General features: G+C 39.7%; 1 protein-coding gene and 1 pseudogene across 1 annotated transcript in view; one reads left to right on the forward strand and one right to left on the reverse strand.

Moving 5' to 3' along the window:
• Positions 1-21,360, forward strand: part of CDH2 (cadherin 2) — a 117,457-nt gene that overhangs the window by 14,806 nt on the left and 81,291 nt on the right.
• Positions 117-20,358, reverse strand: LOC113960612 (annotated as a pseudogene).

The raw sequence follows: 21,360 nt of genomic DNA on the forward strand, positions 1-21,360 counted from the left end.
ACCTTAGACTTTTCCTCATCCTTTGTCACTATGTTTCCTCCCACATTTGGTAAAGGATGGAGATTTTCCTTAGCCCTCGTTTAGTTACTGATGGATTTTTAGAAAGATTTTTTTTGTTATCTTTTAGGCTGTAGCCAGATTATGTTCCACTCTTGGCAGTGTTTCTTGTGGGCAGGCCAGTCCTCCTGCTGGCACTGCAACCCACACTACTGTGTGACCTGGCAGCGCCCACAGATGCTGAACTCATGTAACTTATGTTTTTCAGTCATTGTGCATGGGGGATAGTGACATTCATAATATGTGCAGGAGTTCTTGTCCAGGACATCCCTGTTAGCATTGTAATATCTTGTTACGTTGAGGACAAGAAACTGCTCTTCTAGAGGGTCTGTAGAAAACTGTTGGATTGCCAGCCAATACAGATTTTGTTGCCTTTGTTTGCTAGAGGTTTCTTCAGCTTTGGGCTTCCACTCCCAAGGGACAAGGCGCAGATTGTCCGGGCAGTTGTCCACTGTCACTAAGTTCAGATGTACCACCTGAAATCCAGGAGCAATCCTCTCCTGGTGTCTCTCCCACAGCAGCTCATGCAGGAGGCGGCTGGATTCCCTTCTGTGGTTCTTGTTGAATGCATAAGCAAATATTTTAGCACCATTTCCATCAGCATCTGCCTGCTCTTTGGCCCTTCTAATTTTCTCCCTGTATAACCTTGTGACATCCTTGTAGATGCTTATACTTGTTTCTGAATGATTTAGAGATGAAAGCTTTAATTTTCTTTGGTTTTGTGCATTGATACCAGAAGCACAGAGACTTTGTGGAATTCTCAGCTGCAGTCATTTGAACCTAACTTGATGCTTTCTTGACAAGTTGCTTCTTAAAATACTGACCAAGAAAATGATGATATATTTATTACCTGTCTTGTTCATTTGCTTTGGTCTAGTACAATGGGGGACAGGCTTCTCCTAAGTGCTTTGGCTTCCATCTCACCAAAATTTAAATAAAATTAGTGCTGTCATATGACTTGTTGGTCTCTGCATTCCAGCTTTTACAGTAAGATAGGATACCTGGCTTTTAAAGTAATGTTGTAAGAAATCTTTATTTTAAAAGTATCAGCAGGGTTCCACCATGTACTACATGATACTGTATGTTTTCTGAAGAGGTTTCTCTTTATTCTTGTATTCAGGTAGTGCTTGTTTTTGAGGGAGGATCGGATTTGTTCCCATTGCATTTAAAAGAATATATATTTGATAATAGGCGTGTTCATTCATATGGTTAGGACATTCATATGGCATCTACTAATTTGTCCTTTTGAGCATGAGAGGCAACTACACATTCAGTTGTTATCCAGGTGTTCAGTTGTCCCAGTATGTGAAAAATTAGTGGAGCAATATATTCAGAATAACATAACTTGGTGAAGGGAAAAGAAACCCTTCATTCATTAATGTGAGTAGAGGGGGGGAAAAAGAAAGATAGCTGCCCTTGGTTTCAGGATGAGGAAGCAGGGAAAAGATGCATCTAGTTGAGGACTCACAGCAAAAGAAGTTGGAAACTACTCCTTTAGTAAGTTGTGACTGAGCTGTTTAGGAGGTAACCCACACTGTATAGGCTGTGTCCTGTTGCCCCCTTTCTGGCGTAGTATCACCAATGCCCCATGCTCCCTTAAACACGCTTTGCTGGTCATAGCCTTGGAGACTTCAAAGCTGATGTCTTACAGTGTCTGGCAAGTCTGACTTCAAGATACAACATGCTTAGGTCACTATACATATTTAAGCTAAGTCTTGTAGGCCTGGTTTTGAGTTTGTTTATTTTGTTTTACATGTTGTTCCACTTGGTTCCAGTCACTTCAATGAAATTACAGTGAATTTTACCAAAGAACTAGGTGAGCTCAGAATTACTACCTTAATTTCTGTAAAGGGAGAAAAAATAAAGTAATAATTTTGGAAACAGAAGTGAAAGAAACTTCATGCACTGCTAAAAACCGTCTTTGTAATAAATCCATGGAGTTTTTAGAATTTAATATAATTTGAATTGTTTTAGGACTTAAATGTTCCAACGTTTAAAAAAAGAAAATAATAATAGGCAAATAACTCTCCAGCCATCCCCTAGCAGAACTAGATGTCTAACCCAAATTTGTAGGCACGGTACTTATGACTTGTTTCTGTAAATAAAATGTGATTGCTGTTTGGAGGGCCATAAATAAGATGTGATATTCAGAGAAGGAGAGGTTAAGTTAAGAGGGAGTTCCATTTAATATATTAAATACCCTTGTTTGTGCTGGTTTTACCACATTTTTGTAGTTCATCCAGGAAAAAGTACTTGTGGCAGTTTGATATGTCCAGCCAGTTTATCTAATCTTTGTTCTATATCCTGCAAATTTTAAGGTACAAATAATGCGTTTCAGCTAAAATCATTCACCTAGAAAGGTTACTTGAATGGTTATTTGCTGAATCATTTCTTAGAGATCTTACTCTGATAACTTATTGTAGCAGTTTCTTATCTTTCAAAGACATTATTTTAACATTGTCTGTCCTGTTACTAAGTGCATGATTTTAGTTTTCTGCTAAGCAAATTCATTCCTAAATGTATCCTTGGAGCGCTGTGTAGCTATAAAATATTTCTAATCTCTTTGAGTTGCACAATGATAAAGAAAAAAATATGTTTTGGTGTTGATCACAGAGATAAGCAGTGATTATGGATGAGTAACGCCGCAGTTTCATAAGCCATTTGAGCCAGAGTAAGCATCAGCGTCAGCTTTGCCGAAAGAGGCACACTTGCACCTTCCTTCCTCTTTGAGCCTGGTACCAAGTGCTCATAAAATGAATGGGGTTAGCCAATTTATCTGGGGTAAACTTACACTCCTACTCCTTTAGATTTTTTTTTACTCAAAGACCTTGTATGTTTAAACAGAGCTATGGTGTCCCTGCTGCCTATTCTCTTCTAGCAGTGAAATGCTTAGAAAATAATATTTGTTTTGATGCTTTCAAACTGAGTGACAAAACTTGATTTTGGCATTCCCACAGACTTATTTTGTAGTTTACTGTTGAAAATGCCAATTGGTCTGAAACAACCCAGAAATGTGTTGCTGGGAGAGCGGCACTCAGGCATTGCCTGGCATTTAAGAGTAACTAACATTTCTTCTTGACATAGTAGCGGAGGGTTGCATGGATGCTGTCTGTCCCAGGTGAAGTGACTTGGCTTTCTTTTATTGCTAGTGATGTTTTATTATTCTACAAATGTCTATCATCAGCTAAGAATAAAATTCTTTCTAAAAAACTCATAATGCTTCAAACTGAAGACGGCAGCACATCTTTTAAGACTTATGTGTCGTTCTTTTCTGTGAACAGCTCTCATACAATTGTATTCTTACTATGGCAGCATACACTGGGGGCTTTGATATTCCAGTGCATATTAACTGTAGAGCCAGGGGAAGTGTTTTTAGCAGAATCATATTTTCCAAGAGGGAAACTAGTCTTTCCCTGGGAAAAAAAAATTGTCCTTTTTTTTTCTTTCCATGAAAAAAATGAAAATGGTAACCACTTTGTTTGAAGTCTCCTTGCCTTAAGCAAAAAGACAAGTTGACAAGTTCCTTCCAGGCAGACAGCCAAAGAATCTCAGATGGATGGGGTCTCTCTATGAGCTGCTGGCAAGCTGGGGAAAAAGTGTTTCAATTCCTCCCAAAAGTATTGTTTTCTGAAATTCTTTTCCTATACTCTTCTTCATCCTGCCCACCTTTGCAAAAAAAAAAAAAAAAAAGAATCGCACAACCCACCATCCTTCTAGTTATTCTTTTAAGCCTTAGTGGGAGTGAGAATTTCTTTTTCCCAGAAGCTTGTGTTGGGAATATATGGTTTAGGTTTTTTTCCCTTCAGTTATCTTAATATTTAGTAGATCTAGTTTTGTCCTCTTCCATGTGAAGCAGAGTAAATTTTAATGCTGTTGCTTGGTGATGCTGTGCCTTGTTGTTTTACTGTATGTTACAATTGCATTGCAGTTTTTTGTTTCTTGCCTTTTTAATCCTTTTCCTCTTCTTTTCTCGAACAGTTTTCCTGTTTGTACTCTTTCCATGCCCCACAGCATCCTAAATTCTCCAGTGTCAGTTTTGAGCTTACTATCGTGGATTGAAAGAGCTGCTTCTATTTACTTTAACTACACTAGCACAGTATCTGTTTTATGATGCCTCTTGTCTGTTCACATACCAAGCTCTTAATGTGTTCTTAGATACTTGTCCCCTGGAAATCAGAGCTTTCTTCTGCTGAAGCAAGAGACTGCTTTTCTTGAGATGTGGTTTCCTTACTCTCTTTTCCCCATTCCTTAAGCATAGAATATATCCTGGAGTACCCATAGCATATGTTCACTTTGATGAACAGTGGTAAAAAACCTATTTGAATGGTGACTCCTTTTTTCCTTTTTGTCTGACTTGTATGTGATACCTGATTTTACTCTTGAGTATTAAACTATTGACTAACGTTGGTATCTTCTCATTGCAAGCTTGTATATTGAACATTATGTATATATAAACAGAGAACAAGCATAAATAATGAAGTGTGGTGATGTTTTGAATGTGTACAAAGGACAAATATTTCAGAAACATAACTCGCATTATCCCTTGGTGGACTGTAAAGCTATTATGGAATTGTAGTATGTGGATCAATTTGTATATCCAGTATCAAAGAATTAATCACTTGAGTTCTAGATGAGAAGAAATTCTAAAAGAAACCTATAAACATATGCTAAAGAAAATGTTTTCTTTTTATGGCATATTTGGATTAGAGGTGGAAATATATTTTGTAGTGAAATCCTGAATGAACTATTCTGTCTGCTTTTTCCAAAGAAGAAACATGATTTACCCTTATTCCGTGCATTTATTTCTAGTGTAGGCTTTTATATCTACATCTTGATAAAGAGAAAAATACAGAGAAATTACGGAAATCTGGAATGGTTGCAGTGTTCTGGGATCTGTAAATTACTCTCTTAGTGAATTAGTCCAGCTCAGATATAATTTCCATTTATGATGCATTTACTTGGAATGCACTGAATTACTTAGTACTTATTCCCTTTTCCTATATTCAGCTGGTTACTTGTGAGGGTCTCAAAGGTAGTGTCCTTTTTGTGTGCAGAAATATGAATTATGAGAACTGAGTTGTCAGCTGCCCCAGTAAGCTTTGGGCATGGCTCAATGGAGGATGGCAAAGGAGTTGTTTGTTTCTGCCCTCTGGAGCTGGGTCTAGCATTATGCTGTTTCTAACACCATTTAGTGTAGCCTCAGTTCAGTTTTAATCTATGCCATCTGGCTTTGATTCCCAAGGGGCCATTATTTCTCCTGAAATTGCTATAGTTAGAGCCTTCTTCAAAGCTGACCAGTGCTCTAGGGAAGGCTGGGAGGAATGGTTGTTGCAAAGCTGTGGCAGAAAGTCTCCCCAGCAGGCAAAGGTGCCTTTAGGTATGGGTGATTTATTTAGAGATAGAAGAAAAGTTGCTGTTGCATGCAAGAGCTGCAAGAAAAAAAAATTGTGTCTTTGGTATATAACCGTATGAAATACGTGGAGCAAAAACTCAGGTGAGGCCACCTGTGTTAGCATAACGTGAGACACATGGTATATATAATTATGCATTCAAATTCTCGCTTAAGACCACAATACATCTTTTGTTGACTTGTCATTTTTCTAACAATCTGGAAGACAAATTTACTAGAGCATCCTACTGGACTGATATTTTAGGAAAACGTCCTTTATTGTAGAACACATTACCATACTAAATACAGATAAATTCCTGTAGTATTTAAACACTTAAAGACTACATCAAATCAAATACTGCTGTGTTGAAAACTTGGATGTGAGTCAACAAATCCAAGTACAGTTTGAACTGCTCTGATTTGGGTTGAATACAGTGAGGCAGATTCATTGCTTTTGGTTGAACTTGGGACACTCAATGTGGGGGCATTTTTTTAGTCTGGAAATGATAATTTTTGGAAGAGTTCACTTCCAAGCTTTCACAACACGTCCAAGGCATCGCAGTCAACCCTGCTGAACTGAGGAGAAAGGAGGAAGAGAAGGAAGGTGCAAAGGAACAGGGTCGGATTTTTTGGATGAAATTTACTAGAGTTGTTATCTTCTAATTAGACTGTAGAAGGAGCAACTGGCCTTTGGTACACTTTAAATCTTTCCAATTTAATGCCACAGGTGGTTTTCAACTCCTCTCCATATGCCCTGGCTGGTTGATGTGTCCTCCACAGGGCAAGGAAAATAACGCTGGGGGATAAATGGAGTGAAACTCTGGAGTAGAAAATGGAGCTGAGTCTAGGGAGAAGATGAAAGCAGAAGAATCCAGGTTATGAAGGATGGTGGAATGATGGAGGAATGAACCCTGGTGTCGTTCAAGGGGGAAAGGAAAGCACAGGTTCTCCACAAACCTAGCACAGAGAAATTTGGAATTAGTTGGAAGAAGAGAGCAGAAGCAACCTAAGATAGAAAGGAAAGTATCTTGTAGTACTTTCAGATTTCTTTGTGACATCCAATTTGACTTAGTCATGGCCATCTGAACCCACCCTAAAGGAAATGCCGAGGACCCAGTGGAGCTCGCCAAGGTGAATTAGATGAGCAGCTAGTGCTTAGAAGCTTTTCTGGGAGAAACAGCTTGGCCTTTTTGACACCAAAATGACAACACGGTGTCTGTATCTTCCCTTATTTTGCAATTTATACTAATGCTAAAAAAATTAATTGTCTGAGTATTCATCCAAGATCAGAACATGCACAGGGAAGAGCCTTTTTAAGACATACTGATCCTATAGCCAAGACGTCAGGTTGGCTAAAGAAGTACCTACAGCTGCACATCATGGCTTGTCCACTGTTCTGGAGGCATCATTGGGTTTGAGCATTGTGAGTCCATCAGTGTCTATTGAGTGATCTCAAAACATGTGATTTGGTACCAGTAATGTTTTTTTCCTTGTTTCTCACCTTGTGTATAGATGTGCAGTTTTAAGTGCTTATGAAAATACAAGCCTTAAGTGAAGCTAGGAGAGGATATGCCAAGAATGTAACTTTCTTTTCTATAGGGATAAATACATCACAGTGATGTAGCTGCAGGACAAGTGAGTTAGATCAGTAAGATATTCTGTCACAGAATTGTTCCTCCTTTTTCTGGTGGGCTTTAGGTCAGCTTGTGTTGCTGATTTTCTGGGACCTGTTGCAGTAAAGGAGATAATGAGAAATGTGGTCTGTTAGTAGTGATGAGAGAAAGGAGGTCATAACAGAATGAAACTCCACTGTGTTGAATTCTCTGTTAGTTTTTTTGGTTTTGTTTTGGTTGGGTTTTTTCCTCTCCTCTTTTCTTCCTGCAGCACAACTGGGAGCTTTCTTCCTGTTTTAATTTATTCCAGGATTGGGCAATTGAGGATCAGTTCCCTCCCATCCCTTGCTGCCTGCCGCATCCCAGCCCTACCCAGGCATAGTAGTGAATTGTGCTGGCAGTTCTTAGCCAGCAATCTCATTAACCCGCCAGCCTGGCTGCAGATAATCCTGGAGAACCAGGGCACCCACCACCTCCCGCTGCTGCCATCCTTCACCTCACTGGCTGCAGCCCCTGCCTGCCTATTGGCACTGATGCTCCAGGCAGAGGAGCAGCACAACATGGCTCGGGTGCATCTCGTTCTTCTCTGAGCTGCCTGCAGAGCTTCAGAAACTGGCCCATTTTGTTTTTTTTCCCTCTTCCTTTTTACTGTCTGCTGCAGTTTGGCAGACTTGTGAGCAGGGGCAGATAATTATGATCTTGTCTGCTTGCCTGCAGGAGCAAGCTCTTTCTTGTGCATTGTGCTGCCTTTTAAGAAGTAGATTTTGTTTGGTTTTGAAAGTTAATGGCATATGATTCTCAGGTTGTACAGAGGAGGAATTATTTAAGGCCCTCTGTGAGTTCCAGTTTAACATTCTCTTAAATAGGAAAGTTAGGAATCCCTAAAAGCAGAATTTGTAACATAAAAGCTATCAAAATAGCACTGCAATCTGTTAAAGTGTTTAAAAATTTGGTTCGCTGCAGTTTAAAATGTGAAATAAATGTACACTAATTGTTTTGAATGGAGATGAAGATGTTGTTTGAAGCCAGTCTTAGAAGGAATTAGTGAGATAGCACTGCAGTTAATGGTGGAGCACTATTTTTCTGTAATGGGCTCAGCAATGTTCTCTAATTAGCTTGCAAATTGATATTCAAATACAAGTAAACTGGCAATCAAATACAAGCAAAACATCTATGTAAGTAGACTTTGGTGTCTGCATTTAGCATACCTGTACTGAAATTATGTGTGGGTGAAGGGTAAGCTCTTAGTTGTTTTCAGGATAGAGCTTTATTAATGGTGGCTCATTGGTTACAATAGGTCAATGTTTTGGCTTAAGCATATGAAAAGAGGAAAAAGAAATTCCTTTTTTCCACAAGTGAGTGGCTTTTAAACTTTAGTAACATAATGCTAAGTGTGTATGAGTTTTTTCCCTGTCTATATTTCTTTCAGGTTTTATCAACTTGTGCACAGATTTAATACATAGCTGAGTCAGTGGAAGTTGTGTTGGATTTCGATCACATTTGTGTTCATTGTTAAAATTATTACTGTATGGTATAGCCATTTAATTTCAAGCCTTATGCCAGAAACTGGATGCATAAAATACTATTGGTGTTTATGTTGTAAGGTTTTCTACAGCATAAGGTACAGATTCTTGAACTTGAATTTAATGCCTGGCTCAAGTAGTTTTCCACAAAGGAGAATCACAGAATGGTTTGGGTTGGAAGGAATTTAAAGATCACCTAGTTTCAAGTTCCCTGCTGTAGGCAGCGACACCCTCCACTAGACCAGGTTGCTCAAAGCCCCATCCAACCTGACCTTGAATACTGCCAGGGTTGGGGCATCCACAGCTTCTGTGGGCAACCTGTTCCAGTGTCTCACCACACACAAAGTAAAGAATTTCTTTCTAATGGTACAAGAAAGCTGGTGCATAAGAACTGTTGTTGGGAAAGGTAGTTAAAGATCATACATTTAAAATTTGGTTTTCGGGTTCTTTTAATGTCTTTATTCTCTAATCTGTAAAACGTCTCTCAATCATTGACACACTGATAACTTGCCAACTACCCTCTGTAAGCATATTGTTTATTGACCAATGGAAATGTGACTGTATCCATGGGTCAGCTGTGTGGTTTTATCAACCTCTCATACTCCTTCCATCAGCTATTCATGATGTTTGTTCAGTATCATCTTTATGATAGAAGTTCTTTGGAATGTACTTCCCTAAATCAAATTCTTACCACTATGCTTTCATTAAATTCAATTAATGTTTGCATAGATTTATCTTTCAGTGCTGATTATCATCTGAATTCGTCAAGGGGAAAAAAAAACCCAAACAAAGCCAAAACAAAAAAACCTTGTGTTGTTTTCTGTAAAGCAACCAGTATGCATTTTACACCCTAGAAATAATACATCAGTGAAAGTCTTTGGCTTTCCAATTCCGTATGTGCTCTTCTGTTCAAATACCCACAGTTTTCCCTTTACAGTGCTTCAGTGTGTGTTTGTGGTTTTATAAAAATATATATTGGTTCTCAGGGGATGAGTAATGGGGGACTGTACATCCCTTGGAGGTCACAGATTCAGGTGAGACTGTCACCTGCATCCAATAGCCACTAACATATAGCTGCTTGGTAGGTTATGCAAAAAGAGCTTTGGTTGATTTGGTTTCTTGTGAAGGAGTCTCTGTTGCAAGGGTACTTATTACATAAGAGTAGAAATACTGCTGAAATTATTTGAAACTGGGACAGCACATGCGGGCAGGGAGTGCTCATGTGTGCGAAGGTAGCTGCAGAAGGTCAATATCACAGTGCTTTCACAACTGTCTGAAAGAGAAAAGCAATGAAACAAGGTGGAATTCTAACCTCTTGGAGCATATTTATGCAGAGCTGAGATATGTTAGAGCAGGAGTTTTAATAGCTTGGAGCAAAAACCACATCTAGCAGTTCAGGTATCCGAGGTGTTTTTGCCTACATGTAATTGATTCTGTGTGTTTCCCAGAACTGGAACGAAACTTAAATTGCATTGAAACTTAAAATACAAATTAACAGCAAAAGAAATCCCTTTCATTCTTACCCTGTGTGTCACTATCTGCACTTCTGACCGTGTCAGGTCTCAATTAAAATCTTGTCATTATGCCTGTGTGCAAATTAAATATTTAAGAATTATACATGTCATTATTTATAAAAATGGAACATTTTTTCCTCAGAGAAGCTGATTTTGTCAGTTGTTACAGCTGCAAATGATCTGCAAGTTATTTCCTCCTTAAGATTTTTGCAACAAACTTTCCGTAATTTACAGGTGCACCCCAAAAAGCCAAAGTAGTCACTAAAATGGAAAATTTTTGTTAGCCTTCAGTGGGTTTGCTATTTAAAGGAGATGCTGTTTAAAGCACAGGTGCACCTGGATTTAGGACCCAATTTTCCAAGAGAGATCCTAGCAGAACATGGCTGCTCCAGTCTGCTGGGCACATCCTAGTGCAGTAATGAAGCCTGGCTTAAGGTGACCACCTTCTCACAGTCTGTGGTTTTTATATTTCATCTGATTTAAAATGAAAAGGAAAGTTATGGAGTCCTAATAGTATTGAGTTGTGTGTTCCTCACAAAACCTGATACAAGTATACAGAGATTCTTAATTTTTTAAGCCCCATCTATCATGCAGGCTGTAGATAAAAGACTGAAGAAGTAAGCTCTGAACATTTGTTCCTGTAAGTTACTGTCAACTTTCAAGTGGTACCTAAACTTTTTGTAGGGTAACCAAATAAAGTCTCTGAGAAAACTGGTTTTGAAGACTGCCTGCTGTCTGCTTAGAGGCAGTTGTGTGACTTCTGTTGCGTACCGTGAAAGAATGCTGTGCCTGGGGAAGAAAATGTGTTGTGTTGCTTGTCTTTTTGGAGTGATCCACAGCTGTGTGTCATGCATGGCCTCGCAAGCAGCATGGACCTTGACAGGAGCCGATCGATGGATGAGGGCCCCTTTGTTTGGGAGATCAATACACTGTAATGAGCTCAGTGCTCCAGTTCTCTGGTAAGGATCACTGGGGGGGATATGAAGGTTCCTGGTTTTTTTTGCAGTGAATCAAAACAAAATTTACATTTGAAGACTTTTTTTCTCTCATAGAGGGTTTGAATAACTTTTCTAAGTTACCTTTACAAACTCTGAGTGTCCTGTCATATGAACTCTGAGGTTATCTGTAAGCTGAATGCTACACGTTTTTCATGATGACTTCTTTTTGAAAATACCATCAAATAAATCAATAACAGCTTTAGTTAGTAAGAATGCCAGAAGAGTTTTGGAATATTTGGTTTGTTTCCTGACTGTTACTAGAGGTGGTCTGTGTTTATTCCTCTGAGTCAGAGTTGATGTTTTTAATTTGCAAACAATTAAAATATTGTGAATGTGAGCCTAGAAGATGAGCGAAGTCTGGTAAGCGTTTTATGTAGTTCCTTATACATGTTTTTTAATTGCAATAACTTCTTGTAAAGCATTTCCACCCTTGTAGAATATATAGAGATAGTTAATTAGTTTGGTAAACTGTTACGCCAGTGTTTTAATTAACATCTGTCAACCATATATATTTATGATGCAGAGAATTTTTTGGACTATGCGTAGTGTGAAAATGTCACTGAAGGTCAAAACGTGGTTTCTTTGCTTATGAGTCTTTGTTTTTATTTGGTGCTAAAGTCTGTGTATTACTGTTTTAGTAAGAATCTTGCTGTCTTACATTTTAAAATTTTTGCTAACCATGCACAGATCTGCAACAGGATAAATTGAATTCTGAATCTACTGTGCCATGAACTAAGAGAGAAGAAGGTCACCTTTGTGCCAGAAATGCAAACTGTGTTTATAATATTGCTCATTTTATATCACATACTTTATCTTAACTTTGCTAATTTTTCCAGCAGCAAAAGGGAAGGAAATGATAACATTAGACAAGTCTTTAGGAAGAACTGGAAATGCCAAGAGGACAGTGAGATCTTTAATACTTGGTAAGGGCCAGGCAAGCGGGTTTGGGTTGTTTCAGGATGTACCAGATTAGTTCTGATAAAGTCATTAGGGAATTATTATTCATTTATACACAATCTCTTTGCTGCCTTTCTGAACGCAAAAATGTGCATGTGGATGAACATGACATTTCTCAACTTTTGGACTGCTGCTTCTACCAAACATTCAAAGTACATTCTCCTCACTATAGCGAATACAGTTTATCTTGTAAAAAGCTTTTGCTACAGGCTGCAGAATTTTTAGTGGTTCCCTGACTTGAATCATCAGGTGTCTGGAGCGCTCCAGGATGGATGTTGCAGGTTCCAGGCACTATCAGTGGCTTTTAAAAAAAAGTTAACTCATCTGTGATTTAAAAGACTTAAAAGGTGCTGTCATGGGGGTTATTGGCAATGGCTGGGAAGGTTAGGAGGCCAGTTTAGAAGACTGATTGCCTCAAGTTCCCTCACTGTAAGAGAACAGTTACCCTAATTTAGAGCAATGCTGATACACAGGATGAGAATTGTAGAGCAGCATCAGCAGCTCCCAAGTAGAGAAGTGTATCTTGCTAACGAGACACAAACATAAAACAGATGGGCAGTAAAATAACATTTGCTGATAATAGTCCTACTTGTGCCTCACTCTCCCAGACCCAAATGCATTGGGAGACTTGACTTGATGTGGAGGCACTTGGATTGCTCTGGATCGGGTGGCTGAATGAAAGCTTGGTTTCTGTTTTTGGTACAGTAAAAGGTAGTAGGACCAAAGGGTGATGGATTGGGGGGTGGGAGAGAAAGAGGTGTTTCAATGAGGAGTTGAATGGTACAACTTTTCTGATGTGAGTCACACTGCAGAGAAGTAGACTGTCTTCACTGGTAATATAGGAGCTCAGGCAGGTTTTACTTCTCAAGTCTAAGGCCTAAGTCCTGTATTAGAACAAAGTGGTATAAGGGTAAAATGCCGTGGGAGAGGGCAGACCCACATATCTTCCTAGCCCTTCCCAGAGCTCCAGCTGCATCTTTTGTGCTAGATACAGTGGTTGTGCAACCTCAGTATTAGTCAATGCATTGGGCTGATCAAACAGCAGGCTTACTCTGGAGTGAAAGAGAAATGATACTCCCATGGAACAGCTGGATGAATCACCTTGTCCCATGGCTTCACCACAGTGGCTTCTGGGAGAAGAGGGAGATGGGACTATGGGCTGCAAGACCACCTCTTTTAGCAGCATCTTGTGCCTAAATCATTTTAATGGTCCTACCAGAAGGGCATCCTAGCTGTGTCTAAATATTGCTCATCCTCTACTGAGGTCTTCATCCTTTGTCTCTCACTGGCCAACTGTACTGCTTTGCTGTCATTTTAGATCTGCAAAACCAGGGTGGTTGATTTGAGTATCTAGTATGCAAATGAGATGACCTTTTCACTGTGATTACATTTTTTTATTAATGTATAAATCATGGATATTTCACCATTAACTCAAGCCCTTCTGTGAAATATGAGAATGCTGTGCAGCATTTTAATCTTTTCTCCAGTCTGTCCAGTCTCTCTCCCTCCACAGAGACAATACAGCAGTAAACCCCTAAACAAGTGGCAGTCTCTTCAGACAAGAACAGTCGTAGGGCTTACTGCAAAGGCAAAATGCAACAAGCAAAGTTGACTACTGTAGATGTCAGCCATTTTTGCATGCACTGCCTCTTGAACTCTTTCTTTAGTCACCTGACAGTCTACCTGAGGTGCTCCAGGGGCTTCAGCACCATGCTCGGTCCTCAAACTGTTCCATGTAAAGGGCTTTGAGGGCAGTTTTGCTGGAGCCTCCTGCTGTAACAGAGGATGCTGCTGCCTCCTGTAAGGACTTAAAGAGCACAGTGAACTGTCTCAAAATGCTGTCAAATAAGAGAAGCCACCTCAACAGATAAACACAGATGGAAAACAGGAAGGCGTTAATTCCAAGGCCTAAACAGAGGTGAAGGTTTGGAATTAGCACACTGGACAGAATTGCGCTGTGCAAACTGTGAGAAAGTGCAGACTGGCAACAACAGAAAGCCAGGCCCGATGAGGCATATCTGGGTAACCTATCCGGACAGAAATTCCCACCTGCAGACTGTAAGCGCACCAGACAAAACTCTGACCATGGCAAGGTGTGGAAAAGGGAAGCAAGTCCTTATACACATGCCAGCCCACGTTGTGGGAATGGCAACCCCATGAATACTTGGGGCTTGGACTGTATAAATGTGGTACTCCAGAAGCATGACTTTGGGACCCCCACCACCAAGCAAACCAGAATGAGCGGAGAAGGACTGGAGGGACGCGGCAGGGATCCACGTGATAGTGATCTATTTATACAATCTCTGTCTCTCTCTGACTCTCCTTCTCCCCTCCCACTTCCTCTCTTTCTCTCTCTACCTCATATTTACTGTTAAATAAAATCTGTACTATTGACTTTGGGGCATGGTCTTGTTTGCACCTTAATTCGGACAGGGGCATCTTTTAATAATCAGATCCTAACACCTCCATGTATCCATCCTGGTTCCCTGCTGGAGGCTGCCATCCTGCAGCAAGGCTGGTGACGCAGGCTGCCTGTCTGGACTTTGGCTCTGAGGGTTGAAGCCTCCTGTGAATTATCAATAAAGATATGCTGACTCCAAGGCAGCAGCCAAAGAACTGGAGCAGCAAGGCAAGGATCCGTGTGCCCTGCTGTCAGGTTTTGCTTGGCACTGTCCTCAGCAAAGAGTCAAGATAGATGTCTGGGGATGGGAGTATTTTGTGGTGGGAAGGCAAAAAGAGCCCTGGGCCTCCCTGTTTGGTTACAGGGACCTTTGAAGTGGTCTTTGGAAAGTGGTCTACAGCGCTTTGTGCAGTAATTTCCTGCAGCAGCTGGGCTTCCTGCTCCTCAGTTAAGGCTGAAGTCTAGTTCCAGGTGCTTCTACTGTGGCAGTTGGGGTTAAAAAGAAACATTCTCTGTGACTTATAATAATCAGCTTAATTAAGTTTGGGTTGAAAACAACAGGGATGTTCCCTTTTAAGCTGAAGATGATGATTTGTTTTGGAAAACATTTTTCAAGCTTCCCATTAAGGGAGGGGAAAAAAAACCAGTCTTCTAAACTATCTACTACAAAGTTCTTTAAATAGCACAGTCTATGTCTCCTCTTAAATTAGTGGTCAGATTAAAAGTAATTCATCAAAACCAGTGGATTTACATAAGTATGTAGTATAAGAAAGAGGAAAACTAGGTCTAGAGTTTCTGAGAATACTTGAAGTTCAAGGCAAATCTGGATAGTCTAAAATCAACCACAAACTTAGTAAGTTTCTAGTATTTAGGGGTTTGGGGTTTTGTTTGTTTTTTATTTTGGAATATCTCAACTGGAAAAGAGAGATTCTGTGGAAACTCCTGTGGATATTACATTCTAAAAAAGATTTACAAATTATTTTTGTGAATGTTATTTGAATGTTACTGGGCCTGACAGGGATGCTGATTTCCTGCTCAGGGATGAATAGGAATAAAGATGTGTTTAGAGACTAATAATTAGTGTGCTTTTGTGTATGATGAAGAGAATGTATCTAATGACATAGGTGTGATTCTTCAGATAAAGATTTTTTTTGATACCTGATCTTATTTTAATCTGACCCAGTGGTCAGGACTTCTGTTACTTTTTCTTATGACTTACATGTTTTCCTAGTATGGTTTTCCCTTGAAGTTGCATGTTTGTTAGTACCTTTTCTTTTTAATTAGAATTGATGTGTAGTTGCATAACTAAACATCCAAAGTTACATTAGTGTTTCCTACTGGTTTACATGGATTATTTTTTTATTTGCCCTTGACTTGTAATGAGCCTATGAGCTACAAGCTATCTTTGTGCCCATAGGCAGATCCTAATGCTAAAAGTAAAAGCTGACAGCTGTGGCCAGAGGGGGCTTTTCAATGCGATACAGTGTGGCTTTGCCAATAATTTTAATTTTCTGAGCAGACTTTAAGGGGAGGAGGGGGGAGCTTTCATTGTTGTGTCAAAAATTTAATGAAGGCATTTCTTTTTTATTCTTTTTCCCTTTACATATGAAATATTTTGTGCATTTGTGAGAACACTGTGAAAATAAATCTGCAGTATTTAGACAGATGTAGTACAGAATGATTTCCTCATCTGAATTCAATGACTGCCTGCCTTGCATGGGTGGCAGTTGTCATAGTGCAATACTCCTGAAGTAAATTGTAATACTAAAAAAAACCAGAGCAATTTCAAGAAGTACTAGGTACTTGATAATATTCAACTTTTCTGGAATGCTATATAAGGTACTGAACATGAATACTACATTTTAAAATAAGCAATTTTAATACACTTGCAACAGTGCACCTATTAGCAGAGCTTGAGAAATACTTCATGATAGTTAAAGAGCATCTCAGTCTTACTACAAGTATTCTAGGTGAGGAAGGAGTAAAACACAAGAAAAAAATTATTGGAGGGGTGAGTCTCAGTTGATTAATGTCACCATGGATTTTTCTTTTATTCCAAGTCACAAGCTGGGAAATCCATGGGGAAATTAGAATATGGAAATCAGTAGTTTCCTGCACACTTACTATTAAGACTGGTAGTTAGACATCAGTGCTTTAACTTTTTCTCAGTTCTGTCAAACTGCAGTAGATGTGAAAGCACGGGACATCTGTTATTCTCAAATGATAAATGCAGTACCTCAATGATAATTAAGTTTTATAGGCTCAGGTCTCATTAGATATATTGTTTTGTTTTTTTCTTATTTATGTTCTTGAAGCAGCAGAAATCAGTAAAATTTCATCATTATCAGCCAGAGGCTGTGCTCTTAAAATCTAGAAATTCATGGTTAATACTGAAGATGAATTGTGCCATACAGTGCTGAAAAATAGAACATCTTGTCAGCTGATACAGGAACTACAGGGAACATCACACTGCTTTTTGGGAATCCTTTCACTTTCTAGTCTCTAATGCTGTAGGGAGCAAGAGCCTAATCCTATCGTGTGTCATTAGAAATGCCAAAGGGTTGAAGGTGATTTGGAAGTGGAGTACTTGCTGTGCTTGCTGTAGGAGAGTTCGGCTGGGAGACTGCACTGGCCAAAAAGGTCTCCTCCTTTGTTCAACCACCCTGCTCCCTTGAAGTGTTTCCTGAGTGCTTTCTCCATCTCTCTGTCTTTATACTTAAATTTCTCACTACCTAAATATCAAAAGCCGTGGTGTTTGATATTTGGGAACAATTTTAAAGTGGTATGACATTGACTTAGACAGTAACCTTGGAGAACTTGGAGGAACAGGATTTTTAGAGTGGGATGCTAAGAATGACTTAAAAAAGTGCAGAGCAGTGTTCATAGTTCAGAGCAATTGTGCCTGAGAACTTCCCAGTAAAAATGTTGAGATGTGAACGGGCTTTTTCAATAATGCAAGAATTCTGCTACGTACTAAAGGCTTTGATTTTTAAGAAAACAAAGCAAAACCAAGACGACCTTGGTTTTATGTAATCTGTTGTGCAGCCTTTATCTTATGTTTGATGCTCTTGAACAGCTCAGTATGAAATACTGGTTTTTGAGACCTACTCCAGTTTGTCATCTCCCATGATGCAGCCTTTGCTCTTACAAGGATACCATTATGCATACAGGAGAATAGCACGTGGATTAAAAGTATCTCTCAGAAGTTGGAAGGCTATTTGGAAGTTGGCTAGTTGGAAATCATTGGTTGCCTTTACTGAAACATTGCCTCCTTAAGTGATGTAGTTCGTTACAGTTTGTTTGTCATACTGCTTGGCTTTGTATCATTGGTCAAGGTGGCTTGTGTCCTGTGAATCTGAAGGGCTGATCTTAAAAGCCTTTGTATTGTGCATCTGGGAAGGAAAGCCGTGGGATCAGATAGCTCTGAACAGAGCCACATGTACTTGGCTGCTGCCCGCCCGCCTGTGGTTGTGAGGATAGAGGCAGAGGCATGGGCAGCCCCCAGGCATGGTGGCATTTGTGTGCCATGGGAGGGAAGGCACACGAAGGTTTACAAGGTGGAGGTTTACAAGGCACAGTGTGCTACCAGTTCTGTCAAGCAAGACTAATCTGTAACTGAGGAGGTTAGACCTGTGCTCCACCCTTGCACTGGGAACAAAGGCTCAATAACAATCTTCAAAGTCTTGAGTGACTTGAGATGCATTTCTTAAAACTGCATTTTAAAAAAGAATAAAAAGCAAGTGTCAAAGCTGATCTCTATATTTAAGAAGGATCTAGCTATAGGACAAGCTTCCAGAGACTATCTCAAGTAGAATAGCCTTTAAAGAAGAAAAATTAAGTCTTTTCAAAGAGCAGCTGTCTGTTTCACCCATAAGAGACAATGTAAAAAACCCTCATGTGAAGTCTTTTTATATATTTGGCTGAAATAGTCCATTGTAAAGATAAAGAAGTAAGAAAAATGGGGGAGTCTCCCTCACCTCAGCAGAAGCTTGGAGTTGAAATACTCACAGAGGACAGATTTTGGTAACTGCTAACCTTTTGCTATCAGTATTTTCATCACGGAGAAAGTTGAGGGTGGTTGTTTAACCTTTTATTTTCTTTTTCCTTTTCTTTTCTGCCTCTCTCTTTTTTTAGCCTCTATTAATCTAATGTTAAGCTTTGGAGAAGGGAATTTTTGTTGCTATCAGGTACTGTCTATTCTTTGACAACAGCTCTTACTTTTTTGTCTTTATTTTCTGTGACTTAAAAAAAGAATCCAATGAATGAATTCAGAGAGAGACCATAATGTGCACATGCATCAGACTTCTCTTTGAATGCTGCAGATACTGAGGCTATTTAAAGCAAATGACTTAAGAGGTGTGGCAGTGAGCTGATGGCCCTTATCTCTAGGCCTCACCTCAGTGTCAGATCCCATGGGACTTGGGCATGCAGAACGTGTTCCATATGCCCAACCACCGTCCTGCCGAAGCTACGCGGAGGTCACATGCTTAAGACACCTCTGATCATCATCTGGCAGCTCCCAGGATGGTAACAGGAGGAAGTGTATGTGGTTTATTTTGGTCCTGTGACTTTGTCTCTGGCCACAGAGCAGAGATAGGAACTTAATAGGGACTGCATGCCTCCAAGAGCCTGTAGCGGGTGTGATTGAAGAAGTTATCTGAAGGTGACAAGGTTTTCCATAAACTTCAACATATGGATTTTGGCTGTACTTTCTGCTAGGTCTATTATTAGTTGGTAGTCATTATTGTTTCATGGATTAAGTAAAGTTAAAATGTAGAAGTGAAATTTTCAGTCAAAAGTGAAGCAAAAATTAAGACTTCAAGGGAAAAAAGCAGTACAGATTTAAATGCTGAATACTTTTAAAAGCACTGAGTAGCTGAAAATGTTTCTCTGGGCATCCTTTACAGCTAAAAGAGGTAGAATTGGGGTCAAATCCTGCCATGCTGGATGAGGTTTTCGTTTGTTTCTCCACTGGCACAGTCTATAAGATATGACAATCAAACATGCAAAGGTGGCACAAAAAATACTGTTAGAAGAAATAACATAACCTTAAGGTGGAAAAAAATCATAACAATGTGAGCAAAAGTCTCATGCTTCCCATTTGTTTGCCTTCTATGTAAAATAATGTAGATCTAGTAATTTAAAGTTACCAGACATTAATAAAAAGAATCTTTGGTCCTTAGGTGGTTAGACCTGACATGCAGTCATCTGTATCATTTGACTGCTAAATTAACCTAGCGATTAAAATGCCTAAAGAAAATACTTACAGGGAAGGAGAGCGCTACACCAAGGGTACAGCACCCTGGAATTTGTTACTTTTTATGTACTAATACCAGGAATTATGACAGTTCTGGTAGTGGGATTGAACTTTTTAGCAACTGGAGACAACTGACATTTTTGCATGTGCTGCGTTTTTTGCCTTTACAGATCCAGGTTACTGCTGAAAGACAAGGGAGTTGGATGGGCCTTATCATGTTGCTTCTTATATGAGCTGAACACTGTTGATTCTGTAGAGCCTGCCTTGATGTTCCATGCCCTAGAAAAAGGCTCCACTCTCCATTTCTCAGTGCTAGACCTCTGAACCACTGGCAAGTGTGGTTCAGAGGTTTGATATAGAATTAATACATGAGACAATTAATGTGTCATTGCATTCAGTCCAACTTGGTCTTCCTTCATCTTTTGCACTCCCCGAGAGCAAAGAAACTCAAGTTGGCCCACTTAGTTGCCAGCTGAAGCCTAAAGAGGGATGTGGTCAAGAAGGAAAGTTGAGAGGAGGATGTCACGGGTTTAAAGCTCTTTCATATTTTTCCAGACAAAATTTTGTTAGGAAGGACCTTTGTGGTGATGCTTTTTTTGTTTGCAAAGCTCTTGGACAATGACAAACCTTGGGTAGTGCAGGCTATCATTATCGCCATCTGTGGTCTAACCATTGCACAGTACGCATATTTTGTGATTTCGTCTATAATCTTCTGACAGGACAGGGCTGTTGAAATGCCACATAAAGTTCATTCCATCCTTTTTACTAGTTAGCTGAATTTTTTCAAATAGGAGGTTTTGCTTCATGGCAAACCTTGGAAGACATTCTCTAGGGTTTTCTGTACATAAGAACTAATGACAGTGTTACAAAAATAGTCCTAAACTTCTTTGATTGAGTCATTGCTCCACTCCTCATTTGTTTTCAGAGTAGTTGCACGTAGGCTGAATTGACCTTTCTGAATTAAGTTTGCGCCGTGCAACAAGAGGCTCTGGAGTTACTTTAAGGGCTCTCAAATCTGTCTTCCCTGTGCTCCCACTGTATTCCTACCCTGCTGAAAACAGGACCCAGCCCTGCCCCTCTGCACATTTTCATCTTGCTTTCCTAAATGCAGACCCCAGCATTGCTTTTGCCACAGTTCCTGCTGCTTTCTTCCTCTTCTGTATCCCTAACCTGCCAAACCAGAAAGACCTCATCTTTTCAAGTGCATACCTCAGTACCCAAATGCACCTTTGCCTTCACCATTGCTAGAACAGTACTCTCCTGTGGGAACAGGTTACCATTGTCACTTAGCAGCTGAGAACTTCCTTGTTCATATGCTTAAGTGGTGGCACATCCAGAAGGTGGAAAACTGAACACTACCGTCCATTGCTTGCGTATGCCAAAAACATTTGTAGGTGTAAGGTGCATATTCCTAGTGCTATTAGTTTGAACTAGATCACACAAACAGATCTACCTTTCCATTCTTGTACAGCCTTCCCATTCCTTGTAGACAATTCACGTTTGTAATGTTGGGATTTGGGCATCAGGCCCATGAGAGGTTTGTGTGCTGAGAACTGATGATGTCTTAAGACTCACAGTGGAGCAGGGGTTGGTTTTAGTTCTTTCTCAAGAGTTGTATTTGAATGATATGTTGAATAGTGAAATTATTCTT

The sequence above is a fragment of the Neopelma chrysocephalum genome, unplaced genomic scaffold, assembly GCF_003984885.1.
Source record: "Neopelma chrysocephalum unplaced genomic scaffold, ASM398488v2 Primary Assembly neopelma1_22, whole genome shotgun sequence".
Taxonomy (NCBI): Eukaryota; Metazoa; Chordata; class Aves; order Passeriformes; family Pipridae; genus Neopelma; species Neopelma chrysocephalum.